Consider the following 18,687-nt stretch of genomic DNA (forward strand, 5'->3'; position numbering starts at 1 on the left):
CAGGGAGGATTTTTACCACAAAGCTTTCACTTTCCTCTTCCACTTTCTCCAGTACTTGGAACTGACAACCTGCTGATTCTCACTTAATAGAATAAGAAAAAACTGGATTTAAAGACAGAGGTTCTGGGTTTGAATTAGAGGCCGTTGAGAGGAAGTTTGATTTCTCCTCCCCTACACCTCAGTTTCCAGTCCTTGAAACTACATGCCATCTCCCACCCCAGCATTTTTTGCAGTCTGTTCCCCAGACTTAAATCAGTTTTTCAAATTCCTAAATTTTACAAGCTTTTATTAAGTGCAAGGTAGAAGACACCTTAGTAGGTATTGAAGATACAAATGTGAACAGTGCCTGTCCTCAGGAAGCTTGCCTGAGGCTAGTAGTGGTGTAATATTACCTTCGTATAGATAAATAAATAGGAAATGTTTTCAAGAGGAAAAGAGCTATAACTAGGCAGGTGAAGAGACTTTCCATAGGAGTTGTACATGAGCTGAGCTTTGAGTGAAGGTGTATTTGGGGAAAAAAAGAGAACGTGCACCCAAAGAATAGGGTGTGCTTGCTTGTGCAAAGGCTTAGAGGAAGGAGATGGTAAGTAGTCCATTTTGGCTAGAACATCAAGGAGAGTAACTTGGAAAGGCAGAGCAGGGAGCCCTACTGTCTTACAATTGGTTTGCTTTAAGAGTAAAGCTTTAAGAGTTTATATTTTTTGTCTTGTTTGGGCACTTTTGAGGATTTGAAATTCTGTATTGATAGCATGACTGTTGAACTTCCATGATTATAATATATGACATGTGTAACTATAATGCATATTCCTGTAGTGTGTAAATGAATAAAATTTATGTTTGATGTATCACTGTAGCACTAGATTGGAAATTCTTAAAATGTTTTTAATATGAAAAGTCACAGTGAGGAAAAGATTTTTGTGTGGAGGCCAAGAATTGCATACCTAGAGAAGTTTTCACTCCTTTAACATCTTTTCCCTTCTTTTTTGGTAGTCTGGCCCAAACAAATATTCCGTAGAAAACAAAATGTTTAAGCTGTCAATGACATTTCCCAGAATATGAATCAACTTTAATGGTTCCAGGGACTTTAAAAGAACCGGAACTGTCCTAGGTATGCAATTCCTGACCTCATAAACATGAAAGAACAGACCTTCCCTCTACATATTACTGTAATTGGATTATTGAATATTTATAAGGTTCAATAAATTTACAAGGCAGGAATGACCAAATTTCTTCAGTGCCTTTCACTCAGGGTGCAGATCAATAGAGACAGAACAAATATCTGCTTCATTCTGAATTCAGTTCCATGATCTCTTAATATTTTAAGATTTCCCAAAATATAAAGCAAATAGTCACAAGGCTGAAATTTTGAAACCCCTCCTTTCTGCCTCATGGTTTATAATATGTGTGTATATATAAACATATACAAAAATAAAATTTTCCTATCACCCCTATTGCCTCTCATCCTAATAGGATGAGAAGAAAACTGGATTTAGAGACAGAGGACCTGAGTTTGAATCATAGGTATTTGAGAGGAAGTTTGATTTCTCCTCTGTGTATATATGTGTATATGTACATATCTGTGCACATATAGCCCAACATTCCCTCATTCCTATGCCAGGACTAACTTGGCTCTTCCAACCTGACTTAGGGCAACTACTCCTGGGCACCCATGTCAGCAATATCACAGGTGCCTTTTGGAAAATTCCATCCACCTGTGGATATGTATTTAAAATCTCCTTTTAGTCAAAGCAAAAATATTAGGAATATTTTCCTTATTCTTTCTATACTTTTTCTCCTCCTTGGGAAAGTGAGTTGGACAAAAGCTAAAGTATTTCTTGGAGAAAGTGATTAATAACAAAATCACTAACTTCATTACTCCAAATGACTGTAAGATACATACTGATGGAAGGGAAGAGGCCCTTTTGTTTAACTCTAAGAGTAAAGGGAGTGGTTGAGTGTGATGGTGACTTGATAACACAATTCTGGAGTTTTAACCCCAAATTGTACTTTTACATATTGTGACCTTTACCTTCCTCAATGTAGATGTCATCTAAAATTTTATCAGAGCAGAGGGTCATTTTAGAAACATGGGGAATTATTACCAATTTGCATCTCTCATTAAACTAGAAATGACTCGGACACAAATCAAAATGAAATGAAATTAATTTGACAAATGAACCAAAATTGCAAAGTATAGATTAACATTAAATATTATTTTCCCTTGATATCCCTCTACAACACACCTACCCTATATACACATATCTACAGCATGCTCTTCAGATTATTCTGTAGCTGAAGCAGGCACCCCTTGTAGGGCAGGCAGGGAGTTCCTAGGCAATGATGGTAAGAGCTTCACCACTCTTTTTGTCTTGTGTAGGACCTAATGAGTTGGCATGGATGGATTGGACTGCATTCCCCAATGCAGGTCTCATTACATTCTCTTTTCCCCAAACCCATCCCTCCTCCAAACATACTGAAAAGATCAAAATTACTATTGCCTTAAGTTTCTATTGTAATTGATTTTTATGCCTAATTGATTTTTTTTTAATTGAGAGTACATCTGCTTAAAACCACCTTTCTATTTCCTTGAGAACTCAGAAATTTAGCCTTCCCTGAGTCTGCTTAAAGTTAGTTTAAATAAAATGGTGTTTGTTTTTTATCTCACATTCTGGTACTCACTGGAATACTTCCTGACTATTTGTTTATTAAGCCCCACAAGTTAATGTGTTGCTATCCTCAAAAGATATGCCATCTCTCCTTGCCGGTCTTTGTGTAATTATGGAAGTCTTTATCTCTTCTAAGGAGACAGCAAAACAAAAAGTCTAGTAGTTGTGATCCTCTAGCAAATACTACAAGATTACAAGACCCCATTTCTCCAGACCATGAGCTTCGTCAGCCAGTCAGGGTATGATGGCCTCCAGCACATTTTCCTGAATTAAAATCTGGCCTTAGACACTTATTAGGTGTGTGACCCTGGGCAAGTCACTTAACCCTGTTTGCCTCAGTTTCCTTATCTGTCAAATGAGTTGGAGAAGGAACTGTCAAACCACTCCAGTATCTTTGCCAAGAAAACCCCAAATGAAGTCAAAGATAACTGGAAAAGCAAGGGTTTGCTAGAGAAGGGTGGGGATTAACCTCTGAATGCCAGTCCACATTCTTTAACTGCACTGTTCCAGCCTCGACTTTATAGCCTTTTTTTCCATGCCCTCCTATGTTGTATGTGAGTAGAGACTCCTTTTCTTAGAGTCTCTGGCTTTGCTAAGGTTGCCAGTCTGACTGGCTTTGTTACCAATTAGATGTATCACTTTTTTTTTTTTAATTTGCTTTCTGTTTTAGTAACAACTCTAAAACAGGAGGGCAAGGGTTAAGCAAAGGGAGTTAAGTGACTTGCCCAGGGTCACACAGATAGGAAGTGTCTGAGATCAAATTTGAACCCAGGACCTCCCAACTCCAGGCCTGACACTCAATCCACTGTGTGACCTAGCTGCCCGTATATGCAGTATATGCATCACTATCAATAGACAGATCTTACTTGAGTTTTTACCTCAGGCTACCTTTATTGGATTTACTGGATACTTCTTTCTTTTGAGGGTATTACCACCCTTTTAGTCATCTAAGATGAAAGTCTAAGAATTGTGGGGGGAAAAGACCCCTTAACCTTGATTGGATTTTAGTGATAGTGATAGGTTTAAGATAATCAGTATTGTGATTCTAAAGTGATTAGCATAAATCCATTATAATCTCAATATAATCAGTAGAATTCATGATTTTTTACATGAATTTCTAACTAAAGCATAAAAACAGCTTCTATCTTAAGGTCAAAAAAGGTTTTTTGTGTTGTTAATAATCAAAATATTTAAAAATTTTAAATATTGTTTCTTTTTTGCTTTATCGGTTTGAATATGTCTATTTTGTGTATATTTTTATGTATCCATTAGTACAATAGTATATATAATATACTTTTTTTTTTAACCCTCACCTTCCATCTTGGAATCAATATTGTGTATTGGCTCCAAGGCAGAAGAGTGGTAAGGGCCAGGCAATAGGGGTCAAGTGACTTGCCCAAGGTCACCCAGCTGGGAAGTGTCTGAGGCCAGATTTGAACCTAGGACCTCCCATCTCTAGGCCTGGCTCTCAATCCACTGAGCTACCCAGCTGCCTCCTACATATATAATTTGTAAAAAAATAAATATATATATATATTTGGGGCATATTATAAACTGGGCCTGACTAACAAGTTCCCCCAGTAGTTTATGTTCAGGATTGGAATAAAATAAGGCACTTGTAAGTCATTTAATAGTTGATAAAAGAATTGCTTAGCCATTACTGGAGAAGGATGTTCAACAACTTTCTCAATGGGTGGGGGAGGAGATGGAGGGAGGGAAGGGAGAGAGAAATTGGAACTAAAAATAAACTTTTTTTTTTAAAAAAAGGATAGGTTTTGAGAATACCTTGAGTTGATTAAGCTGAAACAAGTTCCCTTCCCTGAATTAGCCCATCACTTTAGACCAATCTGGAGCTCCTCATGTTTCTTCTATACTTGGCCTTTAGGCCCCCAAGCCAACCAAGTCTTGAGGATGACTATAATACCTTTGGTGGAAAAAACTAGTCTGACTTGCATGGGGATTAGAGCATAGCTCCTACCACAGAGTCCATATTCTCCAAACTTTTTTTTTATTACATTTGAATATCAATTTTAAAAAAGTTTTAGGGTGCACCTGGGTGGCTCAGTGGATTGAAAGTCAGACCTAGGATGGGGGGGGGGGCGTGTTCTAGATTCAAATCTAGCCTCAGATACTTCCTGGCTGTGTGACCCTGGGCAAGTCACTTAACCTCCATTGCTTAGAAAATTACCACTCTTCTACCTCGGAACCAAAATACATAATATTGATTCTAAGATGGAAGGTAAGGTTTTTTTTTTTTTAAGTTTTAAGCAGGTACCCAACATATAGGTATGTGTGGATATATGTATATGTTTATATAAACATATGTATGTGTGCATGCATAAATATATGTGTGTGAAATGGAAAGATCATGTTTATAAAGTGGAAAATATATATATATATCTATATCTATATATGAAATGAAAGCTATAGGGGTGTGTGTGTACACATCCATCTAGCTAAATTAAAGAACACTGACTCAGAAGTCAAGTGAGTTACTCCTTTGACTTCAGTTTCCTCAGCTAGGAAATGAGGACATTTGTCTTGGTGGCCTGTGAAGGCCCTTCTAACTCTCAATCTCTAATCCTATAATCCAACAACTACCTTACTATTATGTGACTATAAAACACAAAAACAGAAATGAAAAAGTACAAGAGAGAGGAAATATTTTTAAAATGTGAACTTCATCAACAATATAAAATCCCTTTTTGCTCTTGCTAAATAGTATTAATATAAATATAAATTAATATGAAGAGCAGAATAGGCTTCCTATTTTTAAAAAATCTCAGTTCTTCACCCTGTGAGAAAACAATGTGAAGGTTTAGTTCTAAGTTCAGCTTATTTTGAAACCTGGTTTTAATGACTCTCATAGTTGAAAAAGAGACCTCATAGAGATACAGAGATCCAAATGGCTGCTCTGAATAAATCATGATGTTCATTTTTCAGTCCCATCCATCAATTATACAAACATTTTTATTGAAATTCAACAAATTTCCCTCATCAGATGTTAATTAGTTTGGTTTTGCAACTAATCAGAAAGTGTTGCATTTTTACATTTTTTTTTTGGCAAATATGTTCAAAACCCAGTGAAATTCTTCTTCTGGAACATTTTTAAACAGGTAAAAAATTCTGTTTTCATGTTTTTAAAGTGCACAGGTTTATCGGTCGCACGTTTTGGGAACAAATTCATTAGAGCATTAAGTAAGATCTCAAGGCACAATACACACTTAAGATGAGATTCATAGAGAATGGTATTGTATATAAATCCATATGTCCTGTAATATTCTTGGTCATCTTTGAAGATATTTGGTTGACTCTAGTCAGATCGTCTTTGATGTTGCCTTACAATGAGATTGACCAAGAGCCTGCACTAAGAATCAGACAAGGACCAGCTTTGCCATTTTCATTTTGGTCAATTGCACATAAAGTATTGCTAGTATTATCTTAAATCTGCTCTTTCTTTGCTGGAGTTTTAGATGACTTGTCCCTAATTCATAAATCTAATTAAATTAACATGTCATATTATGCCAAAGGTGAGCAGATGAATGAGGATCCATTGTCATCATCTTTTTTTAACCCTTATGTAATAATTAAATGGGTTTGACAAATATAAGAACAAAAATATTGTTGTGGTCATCATTTATAATAATTAACTCAAGTCAAAAGGCTGTTAGTAGCTTTAGTAGCTTTATTACAGCAAGGTAAAGTATCAACTAGAAAAAACACAGAACTATTAAATAGTCAAAAATCACTCTTTAATCAAGGGAAAAGGGGTTAGCGCTACTAATAGGACAATAGAGCTGCTTTCCAAGACTGCACAGAGTCAAGACGCCCCGGTCACCAGCCCCTGGGAGTGCCACCGACTCAGGATGGGCTCCAAGGAACAAAAGAAATTGGGGAACCTATATACCACTCTAGGTGACCTGGGGGGTTTAGGATTAGAGGGACAGTTGATTGACTTTACAATGGTAAGAAAGGAAAATGAGGAGTTCCAGACAGGAATAATAGTGAGAGGCTGATGCCCTACAATGGACACAAAAGGGAAAGACTCAGCCCAGGGCTGGGTCACCTTGGTCATGGACCTTAGCCTAGGGGGAGAAACCATTGGGACAAAAGGGATGTTCAATATTGGATGGACTGGATTCCCACCCAGACTACCAGGAAGTTCACTGTCTGGGGAAGAGGGACCTTCCCTCAGGGGGAAACCTCTCCTGTGACAAGGTCAAAACCTGGGGTTTCTACACTCAAACTAAATAAACTGGGGATCTCTAGATTTCCATGTTGACAAGAGAAAATAAGAGAGGGAAATGTAGGAAGGAGGTAGAAGATATTGCCTAGCTAAATTCCCTAAGCCCAGATCCAAAGAAATCCAGCTCAATTCTGACAAAAGCTCCCTCAGGTCCCCATCTCCAACCTGGAGTCACGGTAGTCTCTTCAGCAAGAGTCTTGCCAGCACAGAATCAATCTCCAATACAGAAGTCCAAGGCATAAGAATCCCCAAAGCAGAAGACCCTCCAATGCAGAAGTAGTTCAGCAAGAGTCATCAAGGCAGCAGAATCCCTCTTTCACTTAACTTCTGTCCAATACCACGTACTGGTTCTAAGGCAGAAGAACAGTATGGGCTAGGTCATGGGGTGAAATGACTTGCCCAGGGCCACACAGTTAAGGCAGTGCCTGAGGCCAGATTGAACCTAGGATCTCCCATCTCTAGGCCTGACTCAATCCACTGAGCCACCCAGCTGCCCCTATATCATCATCTTCACATTGTGAAATGCCCCTTCAAGATACCTTGAATACTATACATGCTATGACTGTCTGATATATGGACCAAGTAAAGACTCTCCTATTAATCCATATAGTAAACATTTAGTAAAATCCTTTTAGATAAAATAAATAGAAATAGAAGTTCTATTTTCACCCCATACAGCAATGGATAACCTCACTTTGAAGGCCACTTTGAAGACTGTTGAACTAGGGAAAGAATTGGTTAGTAGACCGCTGCCACCGCCCACAGGGGTGTTTTTGAGGGTTTCTCAGATGGGTGTCGGTAGTAGAAATAGACAGGAAGCACCACCGCAGTGATACAGTCTTCACTAACCCCTTTCCTCCATAATCTTTGGAATCTCCAATCTGAAAGAAAGAAATTACCTTTTGTCTTGAACTTTTGTCTCATGTGTCCTTCTGCCTTAACAGAGACCTAGATTGACCCAGATTCCACCATGGGGAGGCAGTGTGGTGTAGTGAGAAAAACATCCTCCCCAACCATCCATGTCCTGACTGCCTAAAACTGTATGCATCATACTTTACTACTGAAGGCTCAGACCAGGGCCTTCCTTTCTCCTCTATTCATACTTTTGATGACTCCAGAGAGCACAGAGCCTGAAGTCAGGAAGTCCTGAGTTCAAATTCAATCTTAGACACCCATCCCCTGGGGAAAAGCAAAATAAATTATAGTATTTCAGTGCAAAGGGATACTTTTGTACCATTAAAAATAACATATGCAGACTGAGATATTTCTTCATATATAAAACTTTATGGGAAGTAATGCTCCCCCGAGTTGAGCAGAGGCAGCAACTGCCAGTTGGTTCCTGGGCAAAAGCAATAAAGATGGGCCAGTAGCACTCAGGATAAAGGCCAACATCATCTAGGCTCTGGATTCTTGAATCAGTGATTTATTATAAGCAGCCGTATTCTATCTGGCATTTACATGGGACCTTAAGATTTATAAAGCAATCTGAATATGTCAACCTTACAGTTACCCTCTGAGGTACTTTGGTTATAATTATTATCCCCATTTTACAGGTGAACAAACTTAAGCTCTGAGAGGTAAGGCAACTGGCTATAGAATCACAATGAGGGTTGGAAGTAGGATTTTAGACCTGACTTGAAGTCCTGTCCTCTGTCCTCTATGCCACCGAGTGGCTCTAGAATGGCATTTTCCCTGGGCCTCTTTAGCCCCCAGCCCCTTCTTAGAAATGTTCCAGGAGGTCTTACCCATGGTCCCAAATTTTCTTCTTTTCCTGTTCTCCAACATGAGGGCCTGAAACTCCTGGCCCTTTCTGATCCTCAAGCTTGCTTAGCTCCCAGATTGCAGATTTGCTCCCCTATCACTTACCAGTTCCCAGTTACATAAGGCTAATTCTTCTTCTGCTGTGGCCACTGAATCTTACTGAGTGACTCTCACGTGCATTTGCTCTTTTCCTTCAGCTATCACATGCACTTGACCATCAGAATATTTCCTAGGATTTATTTACAAGGGAAAAGAGTCATATCCAGATTCTATAAGAAAAAGACTGTGGGTCACAGAGAGGAGTCTCTCCAGCGTAACACTGATAGTTCATCTAATCTATGTCAAAAGTTCCTTCCAGTAGGATTCCAGGATAAACTATAGGCCATCTGTCCAAACTTGCTCATAGCTGCCAAAAGAAAACTCACTTTATTTCAACAGATGCAGAAAAAGCCTGTGACAAAATACAACACCCATTCCTATTGAAAACACTAGAAAGTAAAGGAATAGAAGGGTCTTTCCTAAAAATAATAAACAGTATATATCTAAAACCATCAGCAAACATCATCTGCAATGGGGATAAACTAGAAGCCTTCCCAATAAGATTAGGAGTGAAACAAGGATGCCCATTATCACCTCTATTATTTAACATTGTACTAGAAACACTAGCAGTAGCAATTAGAGAAGAAAAAGAAATTGAAGGTAGTAAAATAGGCAAGGAGGAGACCAAGCTATGACTCTTTGCAGATGATATGATGGTCTACTTAAAGAATCCTAGAGAATCAACCAAAAAGCTAGTGGAAATAATTAACAACTTTAGCAAAGTTGCAGGATACAAAATAAACCCACATAAGCCATCAGCATTTCTATATATCTCCAACACATCTAGGCAGCAGGGGTTAGAAAGAGAAATCCCATTTAAAATCACCCTAGGCAATATAAAATACTTAAGAATCTATCTACCAAGACAAACATAGGAATTATATGAACACAACTACAAAACACTCTCTACACAATTAAAACTAGATCTAAATAATTGGAAAAACATTAATTGCTCATGGGTAGGATGAGCTAACATAATAAAAATGACCATCCTACCCAAATTAATTAACTTATTTAGTGCCGTACCTATCAAACTACCAAGAAACTTTTTAACTGAATTAGAAAAAAAAACCTATAACAAAGTTCATTTGTAAGAACAAAAGATCAAGAATATCAAGGGAAATAATGAAAAAAAAATGTAAAGGAAAGTGACCTAGCAGTACCAGATCTTAAATTATACCTTAAAGCAGTGGTCACCAAAACCATATGGTACTGGCTAAGAGACAGATAGGAGGATCGGTGGGATAGACTTGGGGTAAGTGACCTCAACAAGACAGTCTATGACAAGCCCAAAGATCCCAGCTTTTGGGACAAAATCCACTATTTGACAAAAACTGATGGGAAAATTGGAAAACAGTATGGGAGAGATTAGGTTTGGATCAACATCTCACACCCTACACCAAGATAAATTCAGAATGGATGAATGACTTGAATATAAAGAAGGAAACTATAAGTAAATTAGGTGAACACAGAATAGTATACTTATCAAATCTTTGGGAAAGGAAAGATTTTAAGACTAAGCAAGAGTTAGAAAAAAATTACAAAATGTAAAATAAATAATTTTGATTATATTAAATTAAAAAGATTTTGTACAAACAAAACCAATGCAACCAAAATAAGAAAGGAAGCAACAAATTGGGAAAAAATCTTATAACAAAAACCTCGGACAAAGGTCTGATTACTCAGATATGTAAGGAGCTAAATCACTTGTACAAAAAATCAAGTCATTCTCTAATTGATAAATAAATGGGCAAGGGACATGAAAAGGTAATTTTTAGATAAAGAAATCAAAACTATTAATAAGCACATGAAAAGGTGTTCTAAATCCTTATAATCAGAGAAATTAAATCAAAACAACTCGGAGGTATCACCTCACATCTAGCAGATTGACTAACATGACAGAAAGTAATAAATGTTGGAGGGGATGTGGCAAAATTGGGACATTAATGCATTTCAGGTGGAGTTGTGAATTGATCCAACCATTCTGGAGGGCAATTTGGAACTATGCCCAAAGGATGCTAAAAGTCTGTCTGCCCTTTGATCCAGCCATAGCACTGCTGGGTTTATACCCCAAAGAGATAATAAGGAAAAAGATATATACAAGAATATTCATAGCTGTGCTCTTTGTGGTGGCAAAAATTTGGAAAATAAGGGGATGCCCTTTAATTGGGAAATGACTGAACAAATTGTGGTATATGTTGGTGATGGAATACTATTGTGTTCAAAGGAATAATGATCTGGAGGAATTACATGTGAACTGGAACGACCTCCAGGAATTGATGCAGAGTGAAAGGAGCAGAACCAGGCGAACATTGTACACAGAGATGGATGCACTGTGGTATAATAGAATGTAATGGACTTCTCTACTAGTAATAATGCAATGATCCAGAACAATTCTGAGGGACTTATGAGAAAGAACACTATCCACATTCAGAGAAAGAACTATGGGAGCAGAAACACCGAAGAAAAATAATTGCTTGATCACATGAGTCGATGGGGATATGATCAGGGATATAGACTCTAAACGATCACCCTAGTGCAAATATCAATAATATGGAAATAGGTCTTGCTCACACATATAAGAGGGTTAGGTGACTTGCCCAGGATCACACAGCTGGGAATTGTCTGTGGTGTAAAGATAATTTTAGGATTTTGACTTAAATCCAAATTAATTGGTTGCCAGGGGAAAATCCCAAATAAAATACTCAAATCAGTCTGGAAATATATGGTAATTTTAATTAATATAGAGGGAAGGAATTTAAGGAGAAGGGAAGAGGCTATAGGATTTCTCCCACCTGGCCTGTGCCAGGGTTAGTTTAAAATCTCTGCCTCTAGGTCTCTGAGGAAGATGAGAGGCTTCTAAGAGGATAAAGTTGGAAAGTAAAGGAGGGAAATTTCAGCCAGAAACTCACCACCAAACTGGAAAATAGCTGTAGCCACGTCAAGATGCCAAAAGGCCCAGTATGCTGCTATCAGCCATCTCTCTGCCACCAAAGGTACCTGAGAGAGGAAGTGAGCCAAATATATAGACCTTTCACCCTTGTGTCCCCTCCTCTAAATGCCCATTCTTTAACTCTCTCTTCTTTGATTAGATTATATCTTTAGAGTTACTTAACACTTCTTTGTTACGTTCACCTTTTGTTAGTTACTTGACCTTTTTGTGATTAATTTAACCTTTATAGTTATTTAACACCTTTTTGTATTAAGATCTAAAAATAGACTTAGCTTAAAGTTCTAGCTTCACTATAAGGTAAGAGCTAAGTACCTTCATTGTTCAATCAGGAGATTACAACTTTATCTTCCCATAAAGTAAGGTCTAAATAGGGTGGAGTAATTTAAAGTTCACAGTAGTCAGATTTAAACCTAGGACCTCCCATCTCTAGGCCTGGCTCTCAATCCATTTAGCTATCCAGCTGTCCCATGGAAAAAAATATTCTAAGTTAACTAATTAAATAAAATTCCCCCCAAATAAAAAATAAATTAATAAAAAATGTTTATAGCCAGATTCTATGTGGTGGCAAAAAATTGAAAAATAAAGGGATGTCCTTTGAATGGGGAATGGCTGAACAAATTGTGGTATCTGTTGGTAATGGAATACCATTGTGCAGAAAGGAATGATGAACTGGAGGAATTCCATTTTAACTGGAACAACCTCCAGGAATTGATGCAGAGTGAAAGGAGCAGAATCAGGAAAACATTGTACACAGAGACAGATACACTGTGGCACAATCAAGTGTAATGGAATTCTCTACTAGTAGCAATGCAGTGATCCAGAACAATTCTGAGGAACTTAGGAGAAAGAACACTATCCACATGCAGAGAAAGAACTGTGGGAGTAGAAACACAGAAGAAAAATCACTGCTTGATCACATGGGTTGATGGGGATATGATTGGGGATGTAGACTCTAAACAGTCACCCTAGTGCAAATATTAATAATATGAAAATAGGTCTTGGTCAGTGACACACGTAAAACCCAGTGGAACTGCTCATTGGCTACAGGAGGGCGATGGGAGGAGGGGAGAGAAAGAACATGAATTTTGTAACCATGGAAAAATATTCTAAATCAATTAATTAAATAAAAAATTTCAAACAAAACAAAAACAAAAAAAAGAAAGCTCACTTTCTTCTCTAACTTCTGAACTAAACTCATCCCTTGGTTTATAAGCCTGAATTTGCTTATATACGTCAAGAAAGCCTTCTGAGCACAGGCTGAGTTCCTGGTATTCTGACCATATTCATTCCTAAATAATTGGTCATCTAATTATCCACGTCCTGTCCAGACCCCCAAAAGCAAAAAGCCAATGAACACAAGTGAGTAAGTATAACAGGAATCCTGATCTCAGAGAATAAATAATTAAGCCTATTTCCCGCCTTTACCCCAAAGAATGAGGGCTCCAATGGAAGCAGGGGGGTGAGGTGGCCAGTAGCAGCAACAATGGGGAGAGAGCCCAATGTCCGAGAGGAAACTAGTGCCCTTTCAGAGCCAGGTCTGAACGTCTAGAAATCTAGGCTAAAGCTGTTCAGAAAGAAGTCCTTTGGGTGTTTAGATTTTTGTTCCCTCCCTCTCTCCCCACCCCCAGGTCCATGTCTGAATCGTGTAACAATGGAAAAAAAATAAATAAAATTTTAAAAGTTTGAAAAGAATTGTCTAAAAAGATAGCATAAAACAAAATAAAAGTGGCTATGTAAGGGGCAACTAGGTGACTTACTAAATGAAATCTACACCCAGTACTGGAAGGTCCTGGGTTCAAATGTGAGATCAGACACTTCTTAGCTGTGTGACCCTGGGTAAGTTACTTAACCCCCACTGCCTAGCCCTTACCTCTCTTCTGCCTCAGTACTGATTCCAAGATGGCAGAAAAGGGTTAAAACAAAGTCTTTGTGCTTGCCCTTTCCCTGGGCTCTCTGGCACCCAGCACAGTCCCCCACCTCCTTTCAAGGGCCCTGGCTGTTTGACACAGACCTAACATTCATGCTTCTATAATGACTGAACACTTCCAAAGTGCTTTTCCTCTAAACAGCTCGGTGAGGCAAGAGCAAATAGGAGTAGCGTGCGTAAACCCTCCTTTTAGGGAGAGCCCAGGCTCAGAACAATGAAGTAACTGGCCCATAACCACCCAACGCAGACAGGCGAACCCAGGCTCCATCTGGCAGGCCGCCCTTCCGTCCGCCTCTCGGCACTGTTCCTGGGGCGCATGCTCCTCAGTCTGGCCCGGCTTTAAGCTCCCCTCCAGCACCGGCTGGCTTCTCCCCACCCCTGCCGCCAGGGCCCTCCGGCTCCTCTCTTCTCCAATGAAAGGCCTTCCTGTTCTGCTCCCCAGAGCCGGACTTGACCCCTGACCAGGAATTCCTGTTGTGGGTGGTCCCTGTGGCCTGGTACAGTGTTGCCACAGGCCAGCTTCTGGGGAATAGAAAACGGAAGAAGGATGAGAATAATAACAAGGCACAGGCAGGACCTGGCTTGACCCAGAGGGCCTCACGGGGCACATTCCTCCCGGTTTCTTGGCTGTCCTTTAGAGGCAGGAGACCCGGATCTGACAGCCGAAGAATTCCCTTCCCACCCTGCAGCAGCCTGGGCCAGAGAAAAGCTTTCAGGAAGAGGGAAAGAATGAGGCTGAACTACCAGAAGATGCCACCTGCATTGGGTGCCAAGGATAACGAAGGCTGAGCCAAGCAGGCAGCCAAGAAGCTGGCCCACTCCCATTGACACTGTAGCTTTAGGCCTGGAGCCCAGGCCTTATGCCAGGCAGCCCGTGGACATGGGCAAAACCTCCCTTGCTGACCTGGAGGACCAGGATGTCCCTGTGGCCCATTATTCCTCTGGTCTTCTTTAGCTGTGGCCTAGTCGCCCTTTGTGGCCATGCCCGCCTGGCCTCCTGCTTCTTCCAGTCGGATAGAGTGGGAAAATGCTGTTTTCAGTCATCAACTTTTTATAAAATGCCTATGTGTGGCAGGTGCTGGGGATAAAGATGGAAATGAATAAAAATCAAGTGTCTTCTCCTTTTGCCCTAATGACGTGGTCAAAAAGAAAAATGGTTAAGAAAAGCCAAAGGAATATTTATTGCTGCTCTTTTTGTGGTGGAAAAGAATTGGAAACTAGAGGGATGTCCCTTGGTCTGGGAATGGCTGAACACATTGTGGTCTATGATGGTGATGGGATACTACCGTGCTGAAAGGAGTGATGAACAGAAGAGCTGGAAAGACCTCCATGGATTGATGCAGAGTGAAATAAGCAGAACCAGAAAAACATTGTACACAGTAACTGAAACATTGTGGAACAATCAAATGCGATAGACTTTGCTACTAACAGCAATACAATCATCCAGGACAATTCTGAGGAACATAAAAAAAAATGCTATCTACCTCCAGAGATAGAACTGTTGGAGAAGAAATGCAGATGAAAACATGATTTGTTTATTTGGGCATATGTTTGGAGGTTTTGATTCTATAAAATTATTCACTTACAAAAAATTTTTTCTTTAAAATATATCTTTATTTCTCAATAAACTCAAAGCTTTTTTTAAAATAAAGTTTTAACACATTTTGCATTGACAAAAGAAAGTAATTTCATCCACATTGACTGAGAAGGCTAGTGACCATTAATAAAGAAGCAATCCTACACATCTTGAATTACCAAAAAAATCAAGAATTTCAATTGCTACACAAATTTAGAAAACTGAAAAGAATTTCCTGTTTTGTCTAATAGACTAAAGGTGGGTTTTTTTTCTGTATATATATTAATTTGGAAAGAAAAGTTGTAAAAAACTACTTTTAAAAAGTTAGGAGTTTCTTCATCTTTAAATGTTTTAGATAAAAAAGAAAACCCACATAAACCCACATTTAATTTATCTACTTCATTATTGGATGGTCTTTTAACCTTCCCATTCATACACAGGTATAGATGAGTGTTCTGAACCTTTGTTTGTTCCAACTATCACATTTGGCTTTTTTTTTTAATTAGAAAAATGAGAAAAATAATATGTTTTTCATGATAATACATGTGTAACCCAGATGGAATTGCTTGTCAACTCCAGGAGTAGGGAGGGAACAATAGAGGAAGACCTCATGTTATTCAATTAACATATGTGGAAATTTGTTACTAAAATAAAAAATCCAAATTAAAATAATATTTAAAAAAGGGAAAAACCAAAGGACAAGACAGAAGGGAAAGAGTATCATTATTTGTTGATTAGCTCAAAGTCAATAAATATTAGTTCCTTACTCTATGATAAGCCCTGAGTAAAACACTGGGAATACAAAAATAAGACATGACCCAGCCCTCCCTTTCAGACATTCAGATGGACCACTTGAAAGTAGAATCACAGGAGCCAGCTGGGTAGCTCAGTGGATTGAGAGTCAGGCCTAGAGATGGGAGGTCCTAGGTTCAAATATGGCCTCAAATGCTTCTTAGCTGTGTGACCCTGGGCAAGTCACTTAACCCCCCATGGCCTAGCCCTTACCACTCTTCTGCCTCAGAACCAATACATAGTATTGATTCCAAGATGGAAGATAAGAGTTAAAAAAAAAAAGAAATAGAATCACAGAATGTTGGAGCTGGAAGAGACCTTTGAGATGATCCAGGAACAGGAAAATGAAGCTAAGTAGTGACCATGTACTATACTACACTGCTTCTAGATTACAATCTGGCTGAGGAGGTGGGGTTAGATGGGATGTCCATGGCTAAGTATGGTTCTATGTGGGCTGTGAAAAGGCCCAGCCTAGCTCTGATGCTATTTTAGCAGAGTTAGCTTGGACAAGTCATTGAGCTGCTCTTACCTCTATCCATGATTGAAAGTGATTTCCCTTTGCTCCGATTTTCCCAGGGCACTTTGTGCGCTTCCTACAACAATATGTCTTGTATTATATTTATTTATGACCATGTGGCATTGCCACTACCAGATTATAAGAATCTCAAAGGAAGAGATTCATCTTTACATGCCTCCCTTGTGCCAAGTGGAGGGCCCTGAATATAATAGATGGTGCCGTGGAGAAAGTACCAGGCTTAGAGTCAGGAAGATTTGTCTTTCAGGGTTCAAATCTGGCCTCAGACACTTACTAGCTATGTGTCTCTGGGCAAGTCACTTACCCCTGTCTGCCTCAGTTTCCTTATCTGTAAAATAAGCTGGAGAAGGAAATGACAAACCACTCTAGTTTCTTTGCCAAGAAAATTCCAGTTGGGGTCACAAAGAGTCAGGCATGACTGAAAAAACTGAATAACAACAAATGCATACCTAAAAAACTAATTCAATTTTCTGAATCAAGTTGGTCCTTTGCAGTCTAAAGATACCTCACTTTTTTGTAAGTAGGTCTTGGAAAAAGAAACTTCAGCTAGGTGGTAGAGTAGGTAGAGCACCGGGCCTGGAATCTTAAAATTTTTAACTTACACTATTTAAAATTTAAAATCTGGCCTCAGACACTTACTAGCAGTGTGACCTTGGGCAAGTACCTTAGCCTCTGCATGCCTCAGTTTCCTCAGCTGCAAAATAGGGATAATAATAGCACTTACCTCTCAGAGCTGTTGTGAAGATCTAATGAAATAATATTTGTAAAGCACTTTGCAAAGTACCTGACATATATATATATATATATATATATATATATGTATATATGTATATCCAATGTTTATATAATGCCTTTACATAAAGGCATTATATAGACATTGGCTATTCTTTTTTTTCAAGTTTTGGGAAATTTTATTTAATTAATTAATTTAGAATATTTTTCCTTGGTTACAAAATTTATGTTCTTTCCTTCCCCTCCCCCCAGCCCCTCCCGTAGCCAGTGATCAATTCCACTGGTTTTATATGTGTCATTAATCAAGGCCTATTTTCATATTATTGATATTTACACTAGGATGATCATTTAGAGTCTACATCCCTGATCATATCCCCATCAACTCATGTGATCAAGTAGTTATTTTTCTTCGGTGTTTCTGCTCCCACAGTTCTTCCTTTGGATGTGGATAGTGTTCTTTGTCATAAGTCCCTCAAAATTGTCCTGGATCATTGCATTGCTGCTATTAGAGAAGTCCACTACAATTCGATTATACCACAGTGCATCCATCTCTGTGTACAATGTTCTCCTGGTTCTGCTCCTTTCACTCTGCATCACTTCCTGGAGGTTGTTCCAGTTCACATGTAATTCCTCTAGTTCATTATTCCTTTGAGCACAATAGTATTCCATCACCAACATATACTACAATTTGTTCAGTCATTTCCCAATTGGAGGACATCCCCTCATTTTCCAATTTTTTGATTGGTATTATCTTTTTTCAATTTGGTAAATAGCTTAAGGTACCTACTGTGTGCAAGTCATTTTACCATCCACTAAGGCTACCAAAAAATAGTCCCTGCCCTCAAGTGGCTTATATATAGTCTACTAGGGGAAGATATACATCACATACACAAATAAGTCAATGCAGAGTTTATTCAAAATAAAGCAAGGTAATTTCAGGAGAGTGAAAGCACTAATAACAGGACATCAAAACCATAAAGATATGTGCACACAGAGACATATATAGATGTACACATACACATATATGTATATAGAATATATATTTCCATTATCAGTACATATCTCTACACAAATACAGATATGTGTATATATACCAATTGTAATAGATAGATAGTCTGTAATAGATAGATATTTCCTGAGGGTGTCTATTGATTCTCTAGATGACTAATGGATCAAGTTTTGCCTACCCTTCTCCCTCAAATGCCTTCTGTTTCCTCCCTCTTCAAATCTCCCTTCCTCCCCTCTTCAGAAGCCTTCAGCTTCCCTTCCCCCTTTCCCTTCAGTTTCACTCAGTGTGAACTATGATGCTTTAGAGAAAATACTCTTTTCTCTCCTTTTACTCAAGTAAGGGTTTATTTGGGGAAGACAGGAAAGGATGGAGGATAAGGTAAGAGGGACAG

This window comes from Monodelphis domestica, chromosome 7, assembly GCF_027887165.1.
Source record: "Monodelphis domestica isolate mMonDom1 chromosome 7, mMonDom1.pri, whole genome shotgun sequence".
NCBI lineage: Eukaryota > Metazoa > Chordata > Mammalia > Didelphimorphia > Didelphidae > Monodelphis > Monodelphis domestica.